Source organism: Ixodes scapularis, unplaced genomic scaffold, assembly GCF_016920785.2.
Source record: "Ixodes scapularis isolate PalLabHiFi unplaced genomic scaffold, ASM1692078v2 PGA_scaffold1__304_contigs__length_218370807, whole genome shotgun sequence".
NCBI classification, from domain to species: domain Eukaryota; kingdom Metazoa; phylum Arthropoda; class Arachnida; order Ixodida; family Ixodidae; genus Ixodes; species Ixodes scapularis.
In genome coordinates this window covers 106,200,359-106,225,922 of record NW_024609846.1, presented here as the reverse complement: position 1 = coordinate 106,225,922, position 25,564 = coordinate 106,200,359, and the positions used below count along the sequence as shown (strand labels likewise).

General features: G+C 47.0%; 2 pseudogenes; both read left to right on the top strand.

Moving 5' to 3' along the window:
• The first annotated feature begins 1,849 nt into the window (after positions 1 to 1,849).
• Positions 1,850 to 2,595, top strand: LOC115314857 (annotated as a pseudogene).
• An 807-nt stretch (positions 2,596 to 3,402) lies between these two features.
• On the top strand, positions 3,403 to 7,796 carry LOC115314856 (annotated as a pseudogene).
• Positions 7,797 to 25,564: the final 17,768 nt, after the last annotated feature.

Genomic DNA, 25,564 nt, shown 5'->3' with positions numbered 1-25,564 from the left:
GCACATGTCTTCCACAGCTATTCGCACAGGGTGATCAGAGATGGACCTGACCCTTAGGGAATACATAAAGCCCAGTGAAAATCTCTTCTCAAGAGACAGCTTGTTGGCCTCTGCGTACAAGCTGCGTACAGAGACGCCGGTAGCAGAAATGCTACCAGCATCTCCATCGAGGACTTCCTAGAGCTGTTAATTTACTACCTTAAGTCTAAATACATCGGGTGGAGGGACGACCTTTACCTACTGAAGTCCGGTGTATGTATCGGGTCGTGCGTTGCCCCTGCTCTCAGCGACATCTTCTTGTCCAGGGTTGATAGAAGTATGCGTGATTCCCTTAATACCCTGCCTGTACGAAAAGTGTTTCGATATGTGGATGATTTTTTGATTGTGTACGAGAAAGGGGTGCAAGGTCATGGTGTACATCAGGTAGTCGAAACCTTCGTTAAGTGTGGTTCGGGACTAAAGTTCACGTTTGAGGAACCCAAGGATGGGACCCTGCAATTTTCGGATCCATTGCTATCGGACCAAGCCAACCACTTATGCTGGCCCTACTCTCCCAGGTCAAAAAAAGCCATTCTGCCCTATACATCCTCCCACTCTGATTGTGAAAAGGGGCATAGCCTTGTCCATTTTAGGCTCCGCCTTGGAAAAATCATGTTTTCATACCGTGAAAGACAGTTTTCGCCAACTTGAACGCCTTAAGGCATCCGGTTACCCTCATGCAGTTTTAATAGAAGTTATGGGGCCTTTGTTGAAGAAGGTTAAAGGGGATAGTAGCAGCAGAAAAAATATACAAAAGCGCCCAGTCGTAGTACTGTACCTGCATAAATTGTCTCATAATTTAAAGCAGATCGCCAACAGGTATGATGTCCCCATGGTGTTTTCAGCCCCCCTAAGGTTATCCAAAATCTGCGCCGATTGGGGTCCGTCCTTGACAACCGTTTACGAGCCGTATGCCACAAGAGGCACAAGAACAAGTTCGTTACCTGCACTGACGGTGTGGTCTACAAGATCCCTCCGACCTGTGGTAGATGCTATATAGGACAGACTGAGCGATGTGTCAACGGCCGCCTTAGAGAACATTTTTATTCACATCAAGCCACGGTAGGCGGACACTGGCCTACACACTGTCGCTCATGCCAGTGCACACCGACTTTTGGTGAAACAACTGTTCCTGGGAGATTCCAAGACCGAACTACTCGAGAGATCTATTAGGCTTTTGAAACTCAAAAACTAGGACAGCAATGCGTCAGCCAACCGTCCCTGTCACTGAGTGCTAAGGAGGTGTCTTTTTTGGCCAATGCCTACGCGCAGCAACTCTGGCTGGCCAAGGGTAAAAGTACTGTTTATTGATTTTTCCCTTTACTCATTCTTTACCTTTTTTTCATTTCTTTCCTTCTTTTTCTTAGATTTATAGATCTAGTCTGCATATATTTTCTTCGTTTTTCTTCTTCGTTTTCTTTGTTTCTTTTATCCTGTACATATTTTCTTCCTTTTCTTCTCCTTTGTTTTCTTTGTTTCTTTAATCATGTCTTCACTTCACGTGGGGTTCAATTTTCGTGGCTTTTATTCCTTCTTTTCACTTCTTTCTAAATAAATCAGTTGGGAGTCAGCGCTCTTTCGTTCTACTGTCCTTTTTTCTTCCGCCGACTTTTTGTGCACTGTTTAATATTAGTTATGTACCAACTAGCTCAAATTACCACTTTACTACAAACAATAGAGACTATTTTGAGGTACTGAAATTTTTCAAGCTACATGTGTCTAGAAAACATTTCATCATTGCACCACACAGCACATTTTGCGACATTTTGGACGCCTTCGTTTGCCTGCACAGTGCAATACACACAAAACCATGTGTCTAATTATTGTATTTTTTTCAGGAAATCTTTGGAGCGACAGGGAGACAAAGGTGCATTAGAGTATTACACCCTCTATTCCCACCAAATCGGACCAATGAAAAAGTTTCATACAAAAAAGGCTATGTACGACATGATTGCATCGAAAATAAAGGAGCTGCTTGGGACCACAAGGAAAGCTACCCAATGCGAAACCAGGTTTAAGACGCTAATGAGGACAAAGAAGAATCAAGTCGACAATACTAGAAAGTCCGGCTCCACATGATGCGCCGTTCAGTATGAGCAAGAGTTTGATGTAATCGCAGGTTTCGACGACAGCGTGGAGCCCAAGGTGATAGGGGGGTAAGGAGTGTCATCTACAAAGAGAGGGTGGCTGTTGCTCCTACGACCAGCACACTTGTTGCACTGGTGGTACCCGACGAGCCCTCAGGATCCACACCCTCAACTCCTAGCCACAGGGAGGAAGCTTCTACAAGGGCCAGCCACAAACGACAACATGCAGCGAATCAGTCATTTTGACCAAGTACAAACAGAATGAGGCACATGACTATTTTTTGAAAAGATGGCAGAGCTCCAGAAGGAAAAAGAAATGAAGAAAGACGAAAGGGAAAAGGTGCCAGCAGCAAGAGAAGCAAGGAAGGAAGAGCGCCACCAGGAACTGCTGAGTGCCCATCGAGAGCACATCGTAGCAATCAACAGGCTACTAGAGTGCAGCGAGAAGCCTGCTCACGTGGATCGCTGAAGCCAGACGAAAAAAGAAAATGCATCGGCAGGCTCCTCAGTTCAAGCTGAAACCATTACCCGTAGCAATACTCGAGAAACCCCTCCCGAAAAATGCCTTCTTCACCAAGGTCGATCTCGCAGAAGCGTACTACCATTTCACTTTGAGCCCACCCCAGTCAACGTCTCACCACCTTTTGACTGGATGGAGAGTACAATTGCTTCACAAGACCACAAGACTACCCTTTGGACTTTGCCCCAGTCCATTTATTATGCAGCAACTAGACACAGCCTTAACACGCCATCTTAGAGCCCTGGGCGTCTGGGCCTGGAGTCATCTCGACATTTTTCTTTTAGCACATACGGACCTTGCTTTCTTGGCAACGGTAACCCGTCAGTTCACGACCCACTTGACAAACTGTGGCATAAATATCAACCCAAAGGACACGCAGTCAGAACCAACCCAGACGATAAAATTTCTGGGCCTCCTACTCAAAAGGTCGCGACCAGATGATAGGCTACACAGGCCCCAGAAAACAAGACCTAGCAACTTTGTTGCAACGCCTCAAGCAACCACTGCCCCTCAAGACAGTGAAACGTTTCGTTGGCCATCTCGTTTTTTACTTTTCTAGGACATTATCACAAGCTAACCCCCTTGTTTCGCCTTCTGCACCAACCGGTGTCCTTGCCAAGTGACTATGCTAATATCTTTCAAAGGGTCTGGGACACGCTTCCCCACCGGGTGCCCTGGACCATCAAAGCGCCAACTAACACCATCGCATCGGATGCTAGCGACACAGGCCTTGGCATAGCAACACCCTACGGCAACATGGCAGTTATTACCCAGCCCGCCAGGAACATTTATGTTCGCGAAGCCCAGGCCCTTGGCCTGGCCTCACTCATTGCACCCCCGGATGCCATTGCTTTGTGCAACAACGAAGCCTTGGTCAACGCCGTCACCAGAGGACACGGAAGTACCCTACCCTGGAAACTTGCGACAGCAATCTCGCTTATGTTTGTCAATAAAAGGCTCTGGGCCAGATGGATCCCCACTCAGGTAAGCCCTGCCGACGCACCCTCACGCATCACACACACTCAGGTCCCAAATTGACCAATGAGGGAGCACCGTCAGGGGGAGTTCCTCTTTGGGTATATTGCCAGGAGAGAGAGCGGGAGATTCAGTCTGAGCCTGACGCTCGGAAGACGTGGTACACGTTTTCCGAACGTCCGAGTAAACCCCTAATTTTGCGCGCAAGAACCACTGAGACTTCATGCCTCCGAAACAGGTGCCCAGCAATCCTCGGCAGTTAGACCACAAAGACGAAGATGATCTTTCTACTATCATCAATGAGGCTATTGGAGACCATACCCAGTCTCTCCGCAGCGCTCTTCAAGGAGATCGGGAACACATGCTTCAGCTACTTTGCCAGGAGAGGACATCGATGCAAGAAGGCCTCGTACAAGCCCTGCAACAGCTCTTCCCAAGAACGACCGCGGGTCAAGCCAACCCCGAACTCCTCCCCAGACCGTCTGGAGTATCCACAGGTGCGTCATACGCTGCTCCCGCCCATTACACCACCGGAGCAGCCTACTCCGTCCCATCCTGTAGACCTCCGCCGGCACCGGCTAGCTACAACCTACAGGATACGACCCTGCTCCAGCAGCCCAGGCGGCTGCCTTCTCACAGCCCCCCCCCCCCCCCCCCCCCCCCCCTCCGCCGTTCCAGAGTGCCCACGGCGCTCCACACGCCTTTCCACCACCCCCGCCAGTCGATTACGCGGCTTATGCCGCCCCAGGAACGAAGCTGAGAATCTTCACCGTACAAAACCCCCCCAACAAGACGCGACCTCGGGGAGGCGTTCGTACACATCCACAACGCCAACCGCAGCTCGCAACTTCTCTCCAATAGAGACATCATCGAAGTCAGGTTGTAGGACATCAAACTTGGCAGTAGGGGCACGCCGCAGGGCTCGGTTTTATCCCCCTTGTTATTCAATGTTGCTACGATAGACTTACCGGGAGAGCTGGACAAAATAGAAGGCCTAGAGCACAGCTTTTATGGAGATGAAATTACACTATAGGTCACCGGTGGGAGCGACAGCCACATAGAGGAAACCCTTCAGGCAGCTGTCGACACAGTGGGAGCATATATAGTGGACAAAGGGCTATGCTGCTCACTGCAAAAGTCGGAGTTGTTACTACACAGACCGACACGAAGAAGGCGTAAGTTGTCGGTTGACAAACCAAATATTACGCTATATGCCGAGAGCAATCCGATACCTGTGGTCGAGAGTATCAGGACCCTAGGATTACGTATCCAGACAAATGGCCATAATGGCAAAGCTATTAGGGTACTCGAAAACAGCACCCAACAATCCATGTGCCTCATCTCGAGAATCGTAAACCGTCGATCCAGAATGAAAAAAAAAGCCAACCTGATCTGCCTGCTGCAAGCTTTTGTAATTAGTCTTATCGTGTATGTGACCCCATATCTTTGCACCCAGGTCTCAGAGCAAGAGAAAATAGAACTATCAGGAGTGTACAAGCAGGCACTCAGTGTCCCCTTCAGAACAGCTACTGACAAGTTATTAGCCCTTAGTGTACATAATACGCTAGGTGAGCTCAGAGGCCCACACGACAGCACAATATGAACGACTGACACAGAGGCCCACACGACAGCACAATATAAACGACTGACACAGAGCCCTACGGGCAGACATATACTCGGAAAGCTAGATATCAATATAAATCCCCAATATGGCACAAAGGTGAACATCCTGCATGACGTCCAAAGACACCTGGAAGTATCCACTGCCGAGAAACATGCACCTTGAATATCATAAGGAATGACGAGCAGAATGTGCCAAGGGAAAGAAGATTTCAGGATTCCCTTAAAGGTGGTCCACGTCGACGCAGCAAAATATGCAGCTCACTGCGGTACGTCTATCGTAGTGGTAGACACGAACGGTCAAACCGGAACATGCAGCACAGTCCGTGCAAGTGATGCCGAAGTCTGTGAGGAGTCTACTATCGCACTATCGCACTAGCGATAGCGTCTACAAATGCTGTTAGCAACTCAAAAGCCACAATTTCAATGCAAAATTTTGTGAGGGGGCACATATCGCCGGAGGCACAAAAGATCTCGGCTAATCATTGCGATAGCAGGCAGTCCAACTCATCTGGGCATCCGCATACACCTCTCCCCCCGGCAACGAGGCTCCTCACACCAACGCTCGAGGACTTGCACCACCGAGCTATCGAGCTACCTCTGTTAGGGTCGAGAGGGGACCGCATGGTTGCCAATCAGGAAATTACTGGCCATTATAGATTGGGTAGAATCCGGTATCCCTTCGCACACCCCCTACTCTAAGAAGCAAGTGGTGGCCTGGCGCCTCCTACAAACTAACACCAACCCAAACCCAGTGGCTTATAGTTATTACTACCCGGGTCAGTATTTAAACATGTGCAAGCAATGTAATCAATGGGCAGACATACCACAGATTTTATGGGGTGGCCACAGGCAAACCTTAAAGGTCGCACAATAACTACTTCGGAGCAGTGGGAGACCGTGTGCTCAGCTCAGACCCAAATGACCAACTATGGGTCGTCCAGCATGCGGAAGACACCACCAGGGCCCAAGGACTCCCTGACCGTCGCCTAGGAGGGGACACCCCCGTAGCCATTGGATTCCTTAGTAAAGTTTGTTCTCTCTCTCCCTCTTTCTTCGCGGGACAGAATTTTCCGATCACCCTGTATGCTTGTGTTCGTCTCAACAGTACAATTATTTCTAAAACATAAATGACTTCTTTTTTACTTGTTTTACTAACTTTTTATATCTAAAATGTTCCAATATAATTAGCAGTTTGTGTCACCAGATGTCATAATTAACTTATAACTTTAGTAATTTATCTTGCAGGACACCACTGTGAATCAGAAGCTGCTAAATGATTTGTTTAAACAGCATGAAAATTTGTATAATGTGGAATGCCAACTACAAAACCAGGACCATGCAGGACCTCATGCTGCAAGAATTGCAGACATGCTCGGTTACACACACAAGCTATTAGTTTTGAACGAGTGCCAATACTTCACCTATAAAAGGTGATGAAATAAATCACTACTGGACAGTGACGTAAATACCTAGAAAATCATTTTAAAATGTTACAAAAAAGTGCAGAACAAGTTATGATATATAAAATTTTAAAAAATAATGTACTGTAGCCGGTGTTCCTGCAAAAGGTTACCCAAGACAAGTTCTGAATTTAACTTCTCCGCTTCATATTGCAAAGCAATTATATTTTATGTCTAATGACTGATGTGGTTTATTTTCAAATCTAATTTAAATGAGCATAACAAAATGTTTTAAATGCAGTTAATGCTAGGCAGTATAGTAATCACTCCAAACTCGTGTAGTGTTGTCTGCTGCAGTTGATATTTTCCCAGAGAAAGCAGCTCAAGTATTCTATAATTCGAGTTTTTTTTTTTTCTTTTATCTTTGTTTTTATATATAAAACACACTTTTGTAAATACTTCTTCCCAACTGAGTTGTTTATTTTAGTGAGTCATTTCGCTCAACCTTTCTTTGGTGAACACATTCACCCATCCAAATGTATGATGCACACTATTTTTCAGCATCAGAAGCACACACCTTCAGAAACCTGAGGGCATATTTTTTTTAAGAGATTAGCGAAATTGAAAAGCCCGCAGCATCTAGGAAGGGCACAGGCGACCTGTAAAAATCAAAGTAGGACTTCTTTGAGGACATGTTGTTCCTCCAAGGGTCTCAAACTCCCAGGAAAGGATTTTCTAGTTTGGATCAGGCAAGTTCCTCGGGTGCCAGTCACCACTTGCAGAGGAGTACGCCTGGCACCGTGCCCGTAGACAATGCCTCCAACGTGTCCGAGGAAGTTGTGGTTGTTACGGAACCCGATCCCCCGGTACCACAGCCCAAGAGAGGAAAGAAGCAGATAGAGGCTAGGGAAAAGCACCCATGAAGCTATCCTTGAGAGAACTCTGTCTGTGCTCAATCAGCCCGACCATAACTCATTTGAAGACGAGGACTTCCTGCTCTCCGCGCCCCTTACATGGGACTGAAGCAGTTGCCGACCCTTGACAAGGATTTTCTTAGGATCCAGCTCATGCAGCTTCTCCTACAGGCAAATTCATAATGTTGCAATGCAGACTTCAGAAGCTGAAGTGGTGGAGGTCACACCAGAGAAATAGTTTCAAAATTATGGTTTTAAAAATTAGTAAAAATGTTGGTTTTTTTATGTAACTATTGAAAGGAGGCATTTTTTAGAGACCAAGTTTGTGTGTCAGGTCGACAATTTGCAAGCGCTACCATTAAACATTTTATATTCCCACTATTGGTTGTCCCCTTTCGTTTCGAATGTCGCCCTACTTTTGTCCTTTTTCTACTGCAGTAATGCCGAATAGCTAGTTGCAAGAGAGGTCTGTCATGTTTGAACTTTTGTTTCTGACCATTGTATTTCAATGTAGGTAATTATCAAGAACCAATAAAAATACTTCCATGAGGTGGTACCTGCTTACAGAGTTTCATGTTTATTTTGCAAGGTGCATGTCTAGCACTAGAAGAGCTTGTATTTGTAGCATAACTGTTTGCATAGCCCTGTTTTATTCATTTATTTACAAACATGCATTGCCGTGAAGCGTCATAGCAGGAACTAGTTTCACAAAGCATTCATAAAGTGCAACTAAAACGCAACAAAGAAAATCTATCAAACAGGACTAGTATAAAAAGTATGTAAAAAAAGAATTCACAAAACATTGCTGAAATATATGATGCGTGTGATAAGGGATCGAGACTGGCTCCGCTCAAAGATCAAAAGGGGCACAGAGCAAATGGCTCCATTTAATGATAGTTGAAAGAGTGTAAATACCTCTAACGATAGGTACCAACGATCTAGACGACGTAAAGGTACGCAACGAGAGGAAAGATCTCCGCCGCGAGACGCCTCCACACAAGTCACTGGTGGCAGAGACCACCCAGCAGCCAATCGCACGTACGATGACGATTTCCAGTATCTGTCTCACAATACGCAGCGCAGCAAAGCAAGTGACAAAACAAAAACTCGCAGTCAGTCTACGGGTGCGCGAGGAAAGACAAGTCTTGGACAAGAAAAGACATCCGCAGGATCGTCAGGTAGTTCAACACAAGTCCAGAGCACAAGCAACCAGTCAGATACACTAACGAATGACTGCTTCGTGCTTGAGGGCATGGGTTTTCACCAGATTACCGTTTCCGACCACATCACACCAGAGATTTCAGGTCTAAACGGCTTGGTGGACATCTTGTACACGCAGTTATGCGCGACAAACACTTACTTCTCACGCTACATAGCCAAGAGTATGTTTGCATGCTACTGCTGTACCTTAGCCTACGCAAGACTACTGCGTTTGGCTCAGTTGAGTGGAATCGAGGTAACTCACGACGAAGTGGCGTTCATCGATTTCATCGACAGCAGCACTTTTGAAGTGCCCGAGGCCCTCAGCCTTTATCTCGCAGCGTTCGGGAAAACTTCCCTGGCCAGCGGAGTACAGCTGAGATTTAACCTCGCTCCTCGCTCTTATGAGCACGCCGATGGCCTTGTCGGATTCTTTGGCAGAGTGGGTCCTAGAACGCATTTTCTATATGCGGCGTACCCTTGCCTTGCTGTATCAGCGGCCAGAATCTTAATCGACATCGCTCATCAAAGAGGCGACAACATTCGCTGGGATCTACCAGACGCAAGCAAACCACTACCCGCAGGAGTAGTTGGCAATGCGCTTCCCCAGCCGGAAGAAGACTGTGCCTCACCTCCTAACGGTGAAGGTTCCAGATCACACAGCTCGCAGGAGGGAGATGTTCACTCGGACAATAAACACAGACGTTTGAGCGGAGCTTGTCTCGATCCCTAATCACAAGCATCACATATATATATAAAAAATATCTATCAGCATAAGTATAAAAAGGCCATTAGGTATCAAACCACCTGGATATAAGTTCACGGTCAGAAACAAGTGGAAAATAAATGCACCATCTATCAAACACAAGCCAAAGAACTATTTAAAACACTATTTTGAAAATTTGTCATGAATACATAATTAGGCAGCCTATTTTACTCTTCAGTAGTTCTAGGGGAAAAAATATCACTGACGCAGAAGGGCCCTCCCCTAATGCGAGGCAGTCACCACTATAGTCGGTGAAGGGTTAGTTCAGTGGAAGCTGAACCAAATACTTTACTAGGGGCAATACAAGACACTCCGCTCATTTGCATTAGACGGAGCGATGGTCATGCCAATTCGTCCCCTGGTGGCGCGGGATAATTTGGGAGTGTCCCTTTTCCTATTTTCTCTCCTCTCCCATTTTCTCCTCTTGCCAGAACACGTAACCAATATGCGCCACCGACGATGCCAAATGTGGACGGGCGATCACGCGGGCGCCGGGCTAGGCCAGGCGCGACGACTATCAGCGGCCACCATTGCGCGACCTGTCACCGCATGTGATGCCAGTATCCTTCTCTGTGGATTACATGCTACAGTGTCCTTTTGTAGTGCACCAAGTATGACGTGTTCACCACTGTAAACAATCAGTGAAGATGGCAGGAGGGACAGTGTGCTCCATACTCCACTGCAAGAACCGAACCTTGCAGGGCAAAAACCTGTCATTCTTTCGGTCTCCTCGAGATCAAATCACGTAAGGGAACAACTTCGGCGTCTCGTTTCTCACGCTGACCTTTTACCGTTAGAGATAACTTGACAAGATATTGTTTCAGATGTCGGGAATGGGTCGTTCACTGCAGCAGGTTGGACATCAATGAGTTTTAAAAGTCGTGAAGCAGAGTACTTGAACAGCAAATATTGGGAGTGCTCCGACCACTTTCATGACAGAGAGTTTAAAAACTTAAATATGAGAAGTCAAGGGTAAGTGCGCAGTAGCTATATAAGAGCACATACGATACTATGGTTCATACGATTGTCAAACCGCATATCAAGTTAATAGAATTTTGGAAGGGCCTCGGTTGTAAGATGGTATTCCGGATAGAGGCTCATATGTGGAGAGTCGAAGTCATAATCTGATTCAATCATACTAAACGGGCTACGCGCACTACAGGTGCTCGGTGTTTGCGGGACTCGGAACTTTGACGTAGTGAGCTAGTTTTGCATATCGCCAGTGCCAACTCAAAGGTTTGTTCTATCATTGGTATATTCGGTATGGACATCTGCAATCTTAATAACCACAGATGGACTTCACAATGATTGCATCACCACACGGGCAAAGTAATATGCATACTGCCATTATGTGTTGGGAGTCTTGTTCGTTCCAAGAAATAAAGTTCCAAGAAATACAGTTCACGCTGTTTCATTGTGTGCATGCATGAAAACAAACCGCATTCACTCATGCAGGCTAAAGAACAAAAGTATGCCATCACAAAACCTGGGTACTGAACCATACATCATTGCGTGAACGAAGCCAGGCGTCCTCGAAGCGCTAGGAGTTCTAAATGAAGTAAGATTTTGATTCACTTTTATGTAAGCCAGCTATCTTTCCTACTTGTCATGCAAGTTGCCCTCTACTTGCAGCACCCCTGTCGACCATCAGTGCTCTGGCATATGGCAGGCAGTCTGTCAAGAACGTGCCACTGCTGGCGAAAGCCAGTGACAGGGTGGCAAGGCCAGCTGGTGAACAGCCACTGGATGAGATAGGGTCAATGCAGTGGCAAATGTTGCATCTAAGTTAGTGATACGACTAATCCTTTGAGGTAGCTGACATCTGAACTGATGGAGCTTGTTGATTTGGTGACGGCTCCTAAAGTAACACATGCTTAAGTTCGTTAGTTGAGAATTTGGAGTGCCAGTTACCGTATTTACTCGCGTAATCCTCCCACTCAAGTTATCCTCGCACCCCTAATGTGAGCCCCAAAAAATAGGATTTTCCTTTTCCTTGCGTAATCCTTGCAGCCCCAAAACTGCAGCGGCAAAAGGCGCCTGCTGGCGAAACCCGCATGATGCACGCACTCTTCACCACCCGCATTTTTCGGCACCGCGCCACTCCGTTTGGACAGAGTCCTTTAATGCTCCAAGCGCCCTAAGGCACCCTAGGCAGCCTAGTGCCATCTCTCAGATGCTAGTCACACTGTCCTTCAGCCGGTTTTGCGTGAGCGCAACTAGACGGTGTTCGCGCATCTTGCGGTCGTCGCGTCGCCTACGTTTGGCGGTTCAGCAGCAGTCAGCGAGTCGGTCTCATCCCAATCAGTTGTCGTCGAACGCTTTCAACCAACATCTTTGTTCGGTGCTGGTTGCTGCTTTGCCATGGGGCGATACACCAACTACACAGCTGCTTTCAAGCTGAAAGCGATAGACTACGCGATTGAGCATGGCAACCGCGCCGTAAGCAGACATTTTGGCGTCAACGAATTTAATGTGCGCTATTGGAGGAAGCAGCATGGGGAATTCCAGGCGACCAACAGGACACGCCGGGCTTTCCGTGTTCCAAAGACAGGCACGTTTCCCCGAATTGAGACGCTGCTCATGGACTACGTGAACGCGCTACGCGCCGATGGGTGTGCCGTATCCATTGAGTTCTTGTGCAACCAGGCGCGCGCAATTGCCAGAAAGGAAGGCGTCTCGGCACAAGACTTCGATGCCAGTAACGAGTGAGCCACGCGTTTCATGTGGCGCAATGGCCTTTCTTTGAGTAGGCCTACAATGCTGTGCCAATGCCTGCCTGAAGCCTACGAGGACAAAATCATGGACTTCCACCGGTTCGTCATCAGGATTTGGCAGCAGAACAACATTTTGCTGTTGCAGATTGGAAACACGGACCAAATGCCTCTCAATTTTGACATGCCCAGCAACACTACTTTGGAGCAGAGAGGCGCGCGCACCGTCCACGACTGGCGTGGACTGGTGCACAACTGGCGCGGAGAAGCAGCGATGCACGGTGATGATAGCCGTGACGGCGGACGGGCGGAAGCTGCCATTGTATGTTATCTTCAAACGGAAGAACCTCCCCCAAAAAAAGTTTCCCCCGGTGTGCATGTACGGGTGCAAGAAAAAGGTTGGATGAGCGCTGACCTCATGGTCAACTGGGTTAAAACTGTGTGGGGGCGGCAACCGAGAGCACTTCTTTCTCCGTCGCTCCTCGTTCTCGGTAGCTTTCAAGGCCATCTTGTGGAGCCGGTTCGCGCAAAGTTGAAGGAACTGCGCACAGACCTGGCTGTCATTCCAGGTGGCTTAACATCCGTGCTGCAGCCTTTGGAGGTGTCTTTGAACAAGTCGTTCGAAGATAATGTTCGAAGGTTGTACGCAGAGTGGATGGCCAAAGGCCAACATGATCTGACGCCGGCCGGCAAGATAAGGAGATCGTCGGTGGAGCAGCTGTGCAGCTGGATAGCGGAAGCGTGGGGGGATGATCGGAGCAGACATCGTCGTCAAGAGCTTCAAGAAGACGGGCACATCAAATGCTCTGGATGCTACCGAAGACCACTTGGTGTGGGACGGAAATGAGGCGTCCGAAGCCGACGAGAAATCGGGAGGTGATGACGAGGCAACGACCAGCGATGTTAGGACTGATTGGGACTGAGGTCATTATCAGCGACGTAGGTAAGTCTTAACTATGGTGTAAGAAGACTTAGGTGAAGACACTTCGGCGGCCAGAGAGGAGGATGCGAACAGATAAGGTTACGCGTCAAAAACATTTCCCCGAGCTTCCCGTAGACGGCGCCTTCGATCCGTTCCCCACGGTTCTCCGCTGTTCCCCAGCGCACCGCGCGCCTGTCTCGACCACAACAACGTGGGCAATCCGGTGACTCTTTTGTTTGTGTTTGGGATCCTCAAACACTGTCAACGTGTCCTTCTGTGAAGTTCGTTGCACCCAAACACGCCCAAGATGGGTCGCAAGTGCTTTGCGCCAAACTGCAACAGCAGATACTATTCATGAAAGGAGGAGGTAAACGCATTTCGGGCGCCTTCTGATCCGGAGCGTTTAGCCTTGTGGGATCGTGCCATTCCGAGAAGTGACCAGCAACTCACACAAAAAGACTATCTGTGTGAAAAACACTTTGTCGACGGTGTGATAGAAGCTGGAAGGTACTACGCAGAGCTAGGTGGTGAAGTGCTACTTGACCAGCCAGAGGCCTGTTCTAGCGACGGACACCATGCTGTCTATTTTCCCGGGATGTCCGCCTTACCTGTCGTCGACATCGAAAAAACAAAAATTGCCGAAAAATAGACACTGTGCACCTGCAACCGTTGTCAAGCGAAGGAAGACAGCTGCAGGACGAATGTAATGAGGGCACCCATTTTAACGAAACGACTTCAAACATGCTGACCGAAGATCTGTCAACTGATCGCGCGGAGCCCAGGATCGCCGCGCGCACCACTGGAGACGCCAAAGCAGATACTGTCAGGGAGCCTTCGACGCACATGGTACAGGAAGACGACTCCATAAATGACATTTCAGCAAAGCCAAGTAAGGACAGTGTGCCCTTCCGCAGTGTGCTTGCTGCCCGAGAAGAGCGCAAGTGTAATGCCAAGTAAGTCTTGGGCGTGTCACGAGGTTGATGTGGAAGGCCTTCAGAATCTCTGCTGCAATGAGATGAAGAGCACGTCAGCAATCGAACCGCCATTTATCAGCAAGATTCTCACTCTGGAGCAGTGCCGAAAATCTTTGAAGGTTCGCCAGTACGTCTTGGATCACGAAGTGAACTCTGTGTTTCTTCAGGCAGAGTGCCCATCACAAACTGCGCATGACATCACCGAAATGGTACATGCGTTTGACCAAAAGCCCGTCTGCGTGGGGGGTCCAGCGTACAAGATGTTTCCTGGTATACACCCAGAGTGTGCATCCACTGACAAAATGGGAATGTGGAGACACAACCGATGTACTCTATTTCTGAATGAAACAGAGCTGCGGTGCACTTTCTGTGCCAGCCTCAGTAACACCCTTCGTATTCACAAGGCACGCTTGGACAAAAGAGGGAAAGAACAATGGGTGGGGATGCCCCTGTCTCCTTCAAAAAAGAAGATTGATATCTTGAGAAGGCAATGCATTGCATGCTCCAAATCTAAGTCAGGTTGCGAAAAAAAAGAGAGCTTGAAGCTGAATTATCTATGTGCAAAAAAGATCTGGAACAGCTGAGCAGCGAGAAGTTGAATGACGTTTTGAAAAAGTCGGCACTGCCTGGACCTCAACAAATGCTGCTGCACGAGTGCATATCAGCGGCTAAGTGCACTTCAAGTAAAGGAAGGCACTACACAGACGATTGGCTACTTTTGTGCCTTCTGCACATTTGCAGCCCGGCTGGTTACAGACTGCTTAGGGAGAATGATGTGCTGCCCCTGACGTGTATGAAAACTATCCGCCGGTACATTGCCATTGTCGAAATCAAGTGCGGGTTCGATGTCAACTTCTTCGCAGTACTCAAAAGGAAGCTTCAAGGTAAATCAGATTTCCAAAGACATGGCATGCTGCTGCTTGATGAAATCCAGGTCAGGGAAAGAAAAGCTGTTAACTCAAAGACATTGAGTTACTCCGGAATCGTCGACCACAGAGACACCGACCAGGAAAGCTCCGAGCTAGCCAATCACGGCCTAGTCTTTATGTTTTGTCCCTTCGGTGAGAGCTATGCACAACCTGTTGCTGTGTTTGCTTCAAGACTTGCAACCAAGGGGACAGTACTGTGTCAGCTACTGTTTCAGGCAATCACCATGCTGGAAGGCGCAGGTGCTCTAATTGATGGCACAGTTTGCGATGGAGCAAGCCCTAACCGGACAGTGTGGACACAGCTGAGTGTCAGTGGGAAGATAACCCCAAACATTTTTTTTTGCATCCAATGGACGAGGATCGGAAAGTGTAAATATTTTCAGACGTCCCACACCTTTTCAAATGTATAAGGAATCGGCTGCTCAGGAAACGCCTCCTCAAAGTAAACGGTCAGTGAGTCAACTGGTCGGACAATTCGGCAGTATACAAAGAAGACTGCAGAAATGCTGGTGAGCTGGAAGTGTGCCCCTAGATAACACATTATCACATTTACCCCTCGAACATGGGCCTCATGAGGGTAAAACTTGCTACCCAAGTCTTCAGTAGGGCAATGAAGTCTGGAATGGAGTACTACAGTGACCGAAAAGTCCCAAGTTTGTGGAACTGCACTGGTACAATGGCGTTTATTTATTTATTTATACAGTACCTACATCGCCCAGAGGGCATTACAGTAGGGGGGTTAAAATACATAAAAGATGGTTGCATGACACTTGTTAAACGCAAGTAAAACATAGTGCTTGAAAGCACCAATACACAAAAAAATTCAAAAAACATCAAAGATCTGTTGCAAGAAAAAAGGAATACAATCAGCAAGCACATTACTAACAGAAAACACGATACCAGTATAACTAATAAACACAATACAGGATATTGAACACTGAGGGAGTTTTATAGGTCCAATAGGAGAGAAGAAAAGCTGGCATCTGAGGTTTCTGTCACCACAAGTTCAGGAAGGGCATTCCACTCATGAATGCTCTTTGGAAAAAAGGAATGTTTAAACAGTTCTGTTCTACATCTAATTTCTTTTATTCTAAGCGAATGATCTACCCTTGAGGAAATGTAATCAGGACTATGAAGATACTTATCCTTGTTAATGCGTGTGTTCTGTAGGAAAATACTTCTAAAAAGTTTTAATCGCAAGCACTTTCGTCGTGAAGCCAGCAAGTGCCAGTTAAGTTGCTCTTTAAGTTTGGTGACGCTTGACCGAAAGGCGTAGGTATTTGTAACGAAGCGCGAAGCTCTATTTTGTACGCGTTCAATTTTTGAGGACAAGTTGAGGAAATGAGGGTCCCACACTGAACACGCGTACTCTAAGATAGGCCTTACGTTAGTAGAGTATAGCAAAGCTTTTATATCTTCAGGAGCCATTTTAAAATTCCTTTTTATAAAGTTTAGGACACGGTTCGCCTTAAGTGTTACTGTGTCCACGTGTTTGGCCCAGGAAAAAGTGCTGCTAAAATAGACCCCTAAATACTTTACCTCCGTAACCTCTTTAAGGTCAGAGCCGTTTAGATTGTACCTTGATAGAAAAGGGTTGCGTTTTTTGGTAAACCGAATATAATTGCATTTATTAATGTTTAGGCACATTCCTCACCTGTTACACCACGCCGCCACTGTTTCACGGTCAGTCTGGAGTAAGTAGGAATGATCGTCGTTGCAAACTTGCCGGTAGATAACGCAATCATCCGCGTATAAACGAATACTAGATGTTAAGTTTTGAGGAATGTCATTAATATAAATTAAAAAGAGAAGAGGTCCAAGTACGCTCCCCTGGGGAACTCCTGACGTAACCGCTGCGTACGGGGATTTAACACCATTGACAATTACACACTGAGAACGATCAGTTAAATAATCTTTCAGCCACTTGATAAGATAACCAGGTAACCCCAAGGATGACAATTTGTGCATAAGAAGGGAGTGGGGCACTTTGTCAAAAGCTTTTTAGAAGTCTAAAAGCAAGCAGTCAGTTTGTATATTTTTATCGAATGAGAGAGAAATATCATGGACAAATTCAATCAACTGCGTAGAGCATAACAGACCCGAGCGAAAACCATGCTGCTGCGGGGTAAAATAATTATTTAACTCTAGATGAGATACAATATTTGAGTATATGATGTGTTCTAGCAGTTTGGAACAAACACTAGTCAGCGATATTGGCCTGTAATTAGATACCTCGCGTTTAAGACCTGCCTTATGGACGGGTGCAATATTAGCAGTCTTCCAATCCGACGGCAGCTTGCTCGAGAAAAGCGATTTGTTAAACAATATAACTAGGAAGGACGTAATCGCGGTAGCACACGATTTTAACACGTGGTTAGGGATTCCATCGGGTCCTGTGGCTGAATGAGGTTTTAAATTACAAAGAAGTTTAAGTACACCATTATCCTCAATTACAAATTCTGGCATCCCATTAAGTTCTGACAAACAGATCATTACACTTCGGTGTAATGATCTGTTTGATGCTATGAACCGGCAACACCCGAGAGTGGCATTCGGAAGGGAGACAAGGACCTATTGTCATTAAAGAAGCGATAGAGTGGCTTGATGTACAAGGTTGAAAAAACCCCGAGAGTGGGAGTGCGAGGTACAGTCTGGGAAGATATCTAAGGACATGCTTCCGACACAAACGACGGCTGAAGCCCTCAGAGTGACAATGAGGTCAACAATTGATCTAACGGAACACCTTCTGAACAACTGTGGTCATGATTACATTCTCACCGGCAAATTCAATCAAGATCCCTTGGAGATTTTTCGGGAAAATCCGGCAAGCAGCATGCGAAAACGATCATACCGACATGCCTACCTTTCTTAAATTGTATTGAATGTTAATGGTGTACAGCCTCCTCAAGCCTCCAAAGTTCGGGAATTGTCAAGCACTGACCAGAGAAGCACCACAGCTAGACTTCTCTTTTTTCAAAAGTACATTCAAGAACCAAGAAGGAGAGGATCGTATGTCGAGCCTGGAATGGATAAAGGAAAAAGTCGACGGTCTGATTACAACCGGAGCGTAGGAGTGTGATGAGGTTGGGGCCAGCTATGAGGGTCAACCTGAAGTGGTTGATTGCATTGTATACTATGCAACTGGTTTCCTGTGCCGAAAACTAGGCAAGATGTTTTCGTGTGAGATTTGCAAGGAGTCATTGTCTGTGTTTTTGGAAGCACAGAAGGAAGCATCCCTCACCACCTGCAAGACACGTGGAGGGCACATCCACCCAAATGGGCACCTCTACGGAATCCTTCATTGTGCAGAGAAGTACTTTTCGGAGCATATGAACAACCTAAATCTGTTCTGGGACACCGTCAATCATGTTCTTGAATCCTGTGACTTAACCTTTCCTCGCAGCCAGCACAAAAATGAGGCAGTGTCAAAGGTGCTGCACTATTACGTTAGCATGCATACGAGGCAGCACTGTAAAGCAGAAGCTAGAGACTCAGACAAAAGGCCAAAAAGAAAAAGAAGCAGGCCAGGCTTTTCAACGTCTGATGTGTAAAGTCTTCATTGCACCTTCCGAATTATAAAGCCTTTGTTAAAGTGTGTGAAGTGAGAAGCCATTGAGAGTAATGTAAATAAATTGTTTTGAAGGTCACTTAACCAATCTCGTGATTTATTATTAAATGGAGGCTGAAGAGGTTCCTTACAAAAAAAGAGTTATAGGTGAATTGTAGAATATTGTATCCCATGAATATAAATAACACATTCGATTTCTCCAAAAATTTCACTAAACACTAAGAACCTCCGTCCAGTCGGTACGTAATAAAAGGATATTTTGGCCGCTGGTGTGGGCAGTGCATGCAACTGCAAGCCTGCCAGGGATATTCCCCTGCACCGACACCCGTCGTGATATCTTTTTCTGACCTTTTTGAAAATAGCAAGCACGCCGAAGATTCGTTAGATTACGAAAACTCCTTTCATAATGTAACGTTCTGGGAAGGAGGGGCTTGAGCAGTACTTTGAAAATTATTTTCTGCAGCCTCCAGCACTCCACATTCAAAAATAATCTCGATATTCGTGATCCTGGAGGCCAAATGAAGATGATCTACCGTAAAATACCGAGGAAGCGCCCATACCCGTACAAGCACCCACTATTAACATTTTTGAGATTCGAAAATTTGGGCAAGTACACATCAAGCGCCCTAATAAGCGCCCATAGTTGGCTTTTACGCGTATTTCGATAAAATGGGGGTGGGCGTTTCTTCGGTATTTTACGGTAAGTGTTTTTATTTGCACACGAAACCGCTTCAGTTTCCCTTTAACCATACTGGTTTTCCTCTGCACTGCAATATTTTATCCACTTGTATCATACCCTTTTAACACTTCTACGCTAATTGAGTGTGTTCTGCTGTCTTGCACATAACGAGTCCCCATGTACAATTGCATGTTTTCATGGAAACATGCTACTATTACACATGGGTATCAGCCTGCTACATTATCCTATGAAGTGGAGGGTATGTTACCGAGCATGCATGAAGGAGTGGGACAAGAGGTCACAAAAGGATCGAGATTCAAAAGAGGGACTGAATCATAATTCTCGTCTGGGTCGCACACATCGTTTACTCGCAGCAGCGGTATCCTTCCCGCGAACGTGAGACATCTGAGAATAATTGGGGTCGATTAGTTCGCTAGCTCCGTGAATCATGCCTCACGATTAACACCCTCAATAGAGATCCGCGGGTTCTTGATTTAACACAGATTTGTCTGCGAACGCATCAAATGATTGAATAGCGCGTACAAAATTTTTTTGGGAGCAGCCGGCATTTAGGCACTGCCCGCGGCTGGGGAACACAGCGTGAGGGAAAATGCGCAAGGCGAAGCGGGCACAGCGGGCACCGGCCTGCAGCGCCGTCTATGAAAAGCCGTGAACTGTAGCGGCGAGGGGACATTATCTCGTCGCGGGCAGGCGCACTCTGTCCTCACCTAAGCCTTCTTACACCGTGGTCTTAACTCAGACTGTGTTCGCAAATAAATCTTGCATCGTGTTGAACCTGTGGTTCTATTGTTAAGGTAAGTCCTGTATTGGTAGTTCTCAAACCTTGGAGGTAGCTGCCGGCAGGAGAATCCCACAGAGCCGGCTGCGCAATACACAGCCGAGGAGCTGCGCCTCCCCTGCCCACCCTATGGGGTACCGGAGATATCCAGAGCAGCCCACATCCGCGGCCAGCTGCATGGGGAAAGGGCAGACGCCGATCGAATCGCCCAGATCAACAGGCTGGGGGAGCGCGACCTGGAGCAGGCCATCGTGCTGATCCAGCGCCTCCGGCCGGACCCCCTGCGCCAGCGCGCCCCACCCCTCGAAGTTGACGACATTGTCATTGACATGTCCGACTGTTAAGGGGGAGAGTGTGTGGGGACCCGATCAACACAGTTGCCCGGTCCCCGAATACCGCAGTCATCATTCGGCTGCAAAGTTTTTTTTTTTGTGGAGGAAGCGTAGCAAGAATGTAACTTTTTTTGCATTGACGATTTTCTTTTTCTTTTTTTTCGTTGACGGCTATTTTACGAAGCACGCCAGTCTACAGTGGCACCGCACTGGCTGCGTCGCCGGCAACGCATCAGGTTTATCTTTGTCATCTTTGTTTCTCACTTCTGCGTGTGCTCTCAGCCTTGTTAGACGCGGCTTTTTTCAGTTTTTATTGAGTCCACAAAGCAAGCCGGCGTTTGTGCTGTGGTGCTGTCATGAGCTCATCTCTCCCTCCGGCGAAAAAGCGGAAACAGTTTTTGCGAAGTGAGAAAGTGAATATTTTTCGGCAACTAGGAGAAGGCAAAAAACAAGTGGCCGTTCTGAAAGAACATGAAGTGGCGCGTTCTACAATTGCCACAATCCTCAAGGATAAGAAAAAATAACGAAAAGTCAGCTTCAATCGCACCTTGCCCCCTTAAGAAAGCGACTGCGGCTTGGCGACTTCCAGCAGATAGACTCAGCGGTGCTGACACGGTTTAAAGACGTCGGAGCACAGAATGTGCCCGTGTCAGGCCCCATAGACCCTGAGCAGATTACAAGGTGGCACAACTGTCAGACGATCGTCAGCGCATCTGGCGGCAATAACGCCAACCGACGGGAAGTCGCGGCGGGCAGAACTCCAGGAGTGCATGGTTCAGTCGTTCAGTCAGGTTCAGTAGTGGCAGAATGCCTCCCATCGTGTTGTTTTGCGGTGTTAAGCCTATTAATGCGCTTGACTCCTTTTTCCGTGAACAAGGATTGAAAAAAGGGAAAAAGCTTCTCGAAAGCAAGCACGTGTATGCGACGAAGGAGACGTATGGCCGAGACGTTTCGGCTCGGTGCCATTCGCAGCAAGGCAAGAATGTGTACGACATCACGATTCAGGAAAAGGAAAGATGGGATGCAGTTTTATTTGATAACGGCTGCTAAGTAATTGCCGCAAATGTTCTCTAATTTATTTCTATTTACGCAGTTGAATCCCGTGTCGCGCGAGATCATCGACAGCACTTGCAACTGCTGCTACAACGCCCACGGCGACTTATAAACACGCTGCGGCGGTTGCCTTGTTCGTCAGCGAGGATGAAGTTGCGACATGCACGAGTCTCCCTCAAGCTTGGGGGAAACCGTTGGGAAAGCCAACACTGAAGGACAAGGCTCCCATCAGTGAACTTTTTGGAGGTGTGTTCTTAGCAGTGGCATAGCCAGGAGCATAAACTGGATGTAAGCGATTAGGCGAGGGACGAGACAAGCGACAGCGACCCACTTTCGCTCAGCATGAAAGCGACTGGAGCAAGTAACCAATGCGATGAGCGGCGTTTTCTAGAAATCTAAAATCCAAGCGGCGCGACAAGCGGCAGTGAGAAATCTTCGTCGCTGACTCTCATCACTTGTTGAGGTCGCTCGAGCTCTTTTTCCGCCGTCTTATATTATAAGCCACTTCGACGGCATAAACTCACAGTTCACGAATGTGCTGAGACAGACGAACAGGAGCCAAGTGGACCTGGAGTGCGAGAGGTTATTTCAGGACATGGTGGGTGTACCCATTGGAATTGTGGAGGAAGTGACTGTGCAGGAGCTTCTCCCAAGTGCAGAGATGCCAGTGTACTATGCCGCAGAGGTGACGGGGGCATATCCCATACTTTGGGTGGCACCACAAGACCACTCTGCGCACAAAAGGCGACTGGAGGCCTCGTTTTTTTTTTATAACAACATTGTGTGCTCCAGCCCCTGAGGTTGTGCAAGGCCACACTGCAGCAGTCCAAGTGTGCTAGGTAAGGAGCGGAAAGTGTGAATCTCAACATCCATGTCGCACACCATTTTAAAAACCAGAAAGACCCCCGAAGAGAAGTGCAATGAATTTTTAAGACCTAGTTCTACCAACATTTCCCATGCAGGCTTGCGGACCGAGCCAGTGGCGAGGAGGGCATTTGAAATGAAAGTCGGGGCCCGAGTTGTGGAGGTACGGCATTCATATATAGTCTTTGAGCATATGACTGCAAGTTTGGAACTGCCAATCACCTTTAAAAGTAAGGCAGCTTCTTGCTAAAAAAATATGTGACCTCCGTGACACCATTGTATGATACTTCAGATATGCGTACACTACCATTCTAATCTAATTGTTTGCGAGATGTGATAAATGCTACATGATGCTATTTGTGTCCATTCTAAAAGGGGTTGCTCGTGCACTATCAGCAGCCATGGCTGTGTGGCAGCCCTGATGGCCTTTTTGCGACCGGTGAAGGAACCGTTCTACTCGAGATCAAGTGTCCGCACTCCATCAAAGACTCTGCGGTCATAGATTCTACCGCTGAGGTTGCTTTCGTAAAGTACCTCATGTACGAAGAGGGTAGGCCGTGTTTACGGCGCACTCACAAGTATTACACTCAAGTTCAAGTCCTCATGTACATCCTTAACCTGGGAGAGTGCTTTTTCTTTGTGTACACGAGTGTTGACAGTGTAATTGTTGCTGTGGAGAGAGACATTTTCTTGGAGACAGCCATCCGGCACTTGGAAGGCTTCTATTTCTCTCAATACTTGCCAGCAATTGTTAAGAAGTACTCTTCATAATCTTCCCCATCTTCATGTGAGTTTGTAGTTGTTTTTTGTCACATATTGTAACGTCAACTTGGAAGCGGGTCGTTTTGATGGTCATTTGTTGAAAAGAGGGACATTTTTTTTCAATAAACACTGCCATCTTGCAAGTAGAGGAGTATTAATCCGTGTACTTATTTGTACTTAAAATAGGATAGATGACAGAGTGTTCTCTTGTATTGCTTGTCATGAAATAAGCTCATGCCATTCTTTTGAGGAGCCCTTTTATTCTTACAATTGCAAAACAAATACAAATAAACAAACTTTGGTGCCAACTACCAGGTCTATCTCAATGACTCCAAGCAAAGTACCAGGAGATGTACTTAGTGCATGCAATTCCTGGCCCATAGACGTTTTCTGTTTCCTGTCGTTCTCAGTCACGTGGGTTCTATATCTGGTTGGCGGGACCAAACAATAATAACATGTTTCAACCTGGAATATGCGAGGAAATTTTGTCACAAATGACAATTGATGAGGCGATGATAACTGAAGAAACTAAACGTTTAATGGGGCAAACTTGTGCCCAAAAATAAAAAGGAAACAAAAGATAACAGCAGAGTGTCGCGGGTGTCGATGTCAGCGAAACCGCAGGATCGAGCGCTGGGGCGAGACTGACTGCAGATTGCCACGCGGAGCCCCTTATGTAGGTAAATGGTCAGCTAGAACGATAGGGACAAAACACAGACAGAGAGAAACAGAGACATACACAACGCTGTCTCTGTTTCTCTCTATCTGTGTTTTGTCCCTATCATTCTAGCTGACCATTTATCTAAATTATGTACCAACTAGCTCAACTTCAGCCTGTTATTCAGTCCCTTATGTACACGCGTTGGCTTCTGGAACAATCAACCTGGAAGGTTCGGCGACTAGAACATTCGCATTTCGAACAGGCGACAGAGTTTTCAAATTCACCAGAACATTAAACTGCAAGAGTAAACAAAAGGACGCATAACTCTTGGGAATCAAACCCTGGCTTTTTGCGTGGAAGGCAAGCGCGATAACCGTAAGGCCACGGCCGCGCTGCCTAATTGGCGCGCGGCAATATAGGTGAGGCACAACAAGGTGTGACAATCACGCATTTTTCGTAAACAACTTCTAGCAGCGTGGAGAGATCAAAACGATGTTTCACCGCATACCAGAAGTGACGACATTCAAGATGGCTGCATCCTTATGGAAAAGTTGTATAGTCGGCGACAGGTTTGAGACAACCTGATTTCACACTTTTGGTCTCGGGCTCATGGCTCTGATGCAATTATGGCGGGTTGCAAGTTAGGCAGAATGCAGCACATATGAAACACATCACTCAAGTCCATATGAATACGGACTTGAGCAATGTTGTACGTTTCCTGTACCTCTTGGCAACTGAACTGCCCATTCCCTGGAAAAAAAGGGAAGCATGACAAGCACAGCATTACTGTCTTCTACACCAGCCTTAATACCCGGGAAGCCTTTGTCTGCTAGTATTACGTCACCTGGCTCAACCAAGTTCAAAAACTCGGAATCTACATTAACGTGGGGGTCGGAGCAGCGTCCGCCATAGGCCTTGGAATGAAAACAAATCATCCCATTTGGAGTCACTGCAACCAGAAACTTCAGACTGTACCCTGATTTGTACGCAGAATACAAGGCACGCTGCTGAGCCACAGTGCCTGGCTCCTCTGTGCAAACTTCGGTACAATCAATGATCATTCTGCAGCCTGGGCAGTGTGCCTTGAAGCACTCGGGCAGCATGGAGAGGATTATTAAAGATGGTGGGCAAAAAATTCACTTCTAGGTTGCAGCAGACAGCGATGCAAGTACAGTACGAAAATGCTGTGATGCTGTGGTGCGGTGTATACAAAACAACACTGCAAGGAATGAGTAGCTCATCCCTAGTTTCCTTTTCATCAGAAACAAGAGGAGCTTGTTTGCCATTCATGTGTCATCCAATCTTTCTGAACCTACGGGCAGCATGCTCAGAAGCAGGGGAAACACGCCTGTGGTCACATTGCACAAGTCTCTCAATGACGTAAGAGAATGACGGACACTTTCGCAGCCTTGGAAGCACCCTGTTCTTTGGTCAGGACCAGATAGCCGTGACGACACAGACGGCACCCTGGGGTGCGTAATCTGTGTCGAGCCGTTGCCATTTTGCAGGGTGGAAATGTAGACCGAAAACTGCCCCTTGCAGATCTCCATGTCGGTCTGAGTACACTAGAAGTACTGGCATTTGTCCCGACTGGTGCAAATTATAAAATGGCATGACAAATAGTATGTTCATAACAATAGAGAGTTTTAGTGAGCCGTTTTGAGGCAAACGGTTCACCACCACCGATTCAGTGATGCAACTGTGAATGCGTGCGGAAATTGCAGGCAACTCTGGAATGGTTTGACTGAATTGCACGGTTAACGATCCGTGAACTAGCGTAAGGGAC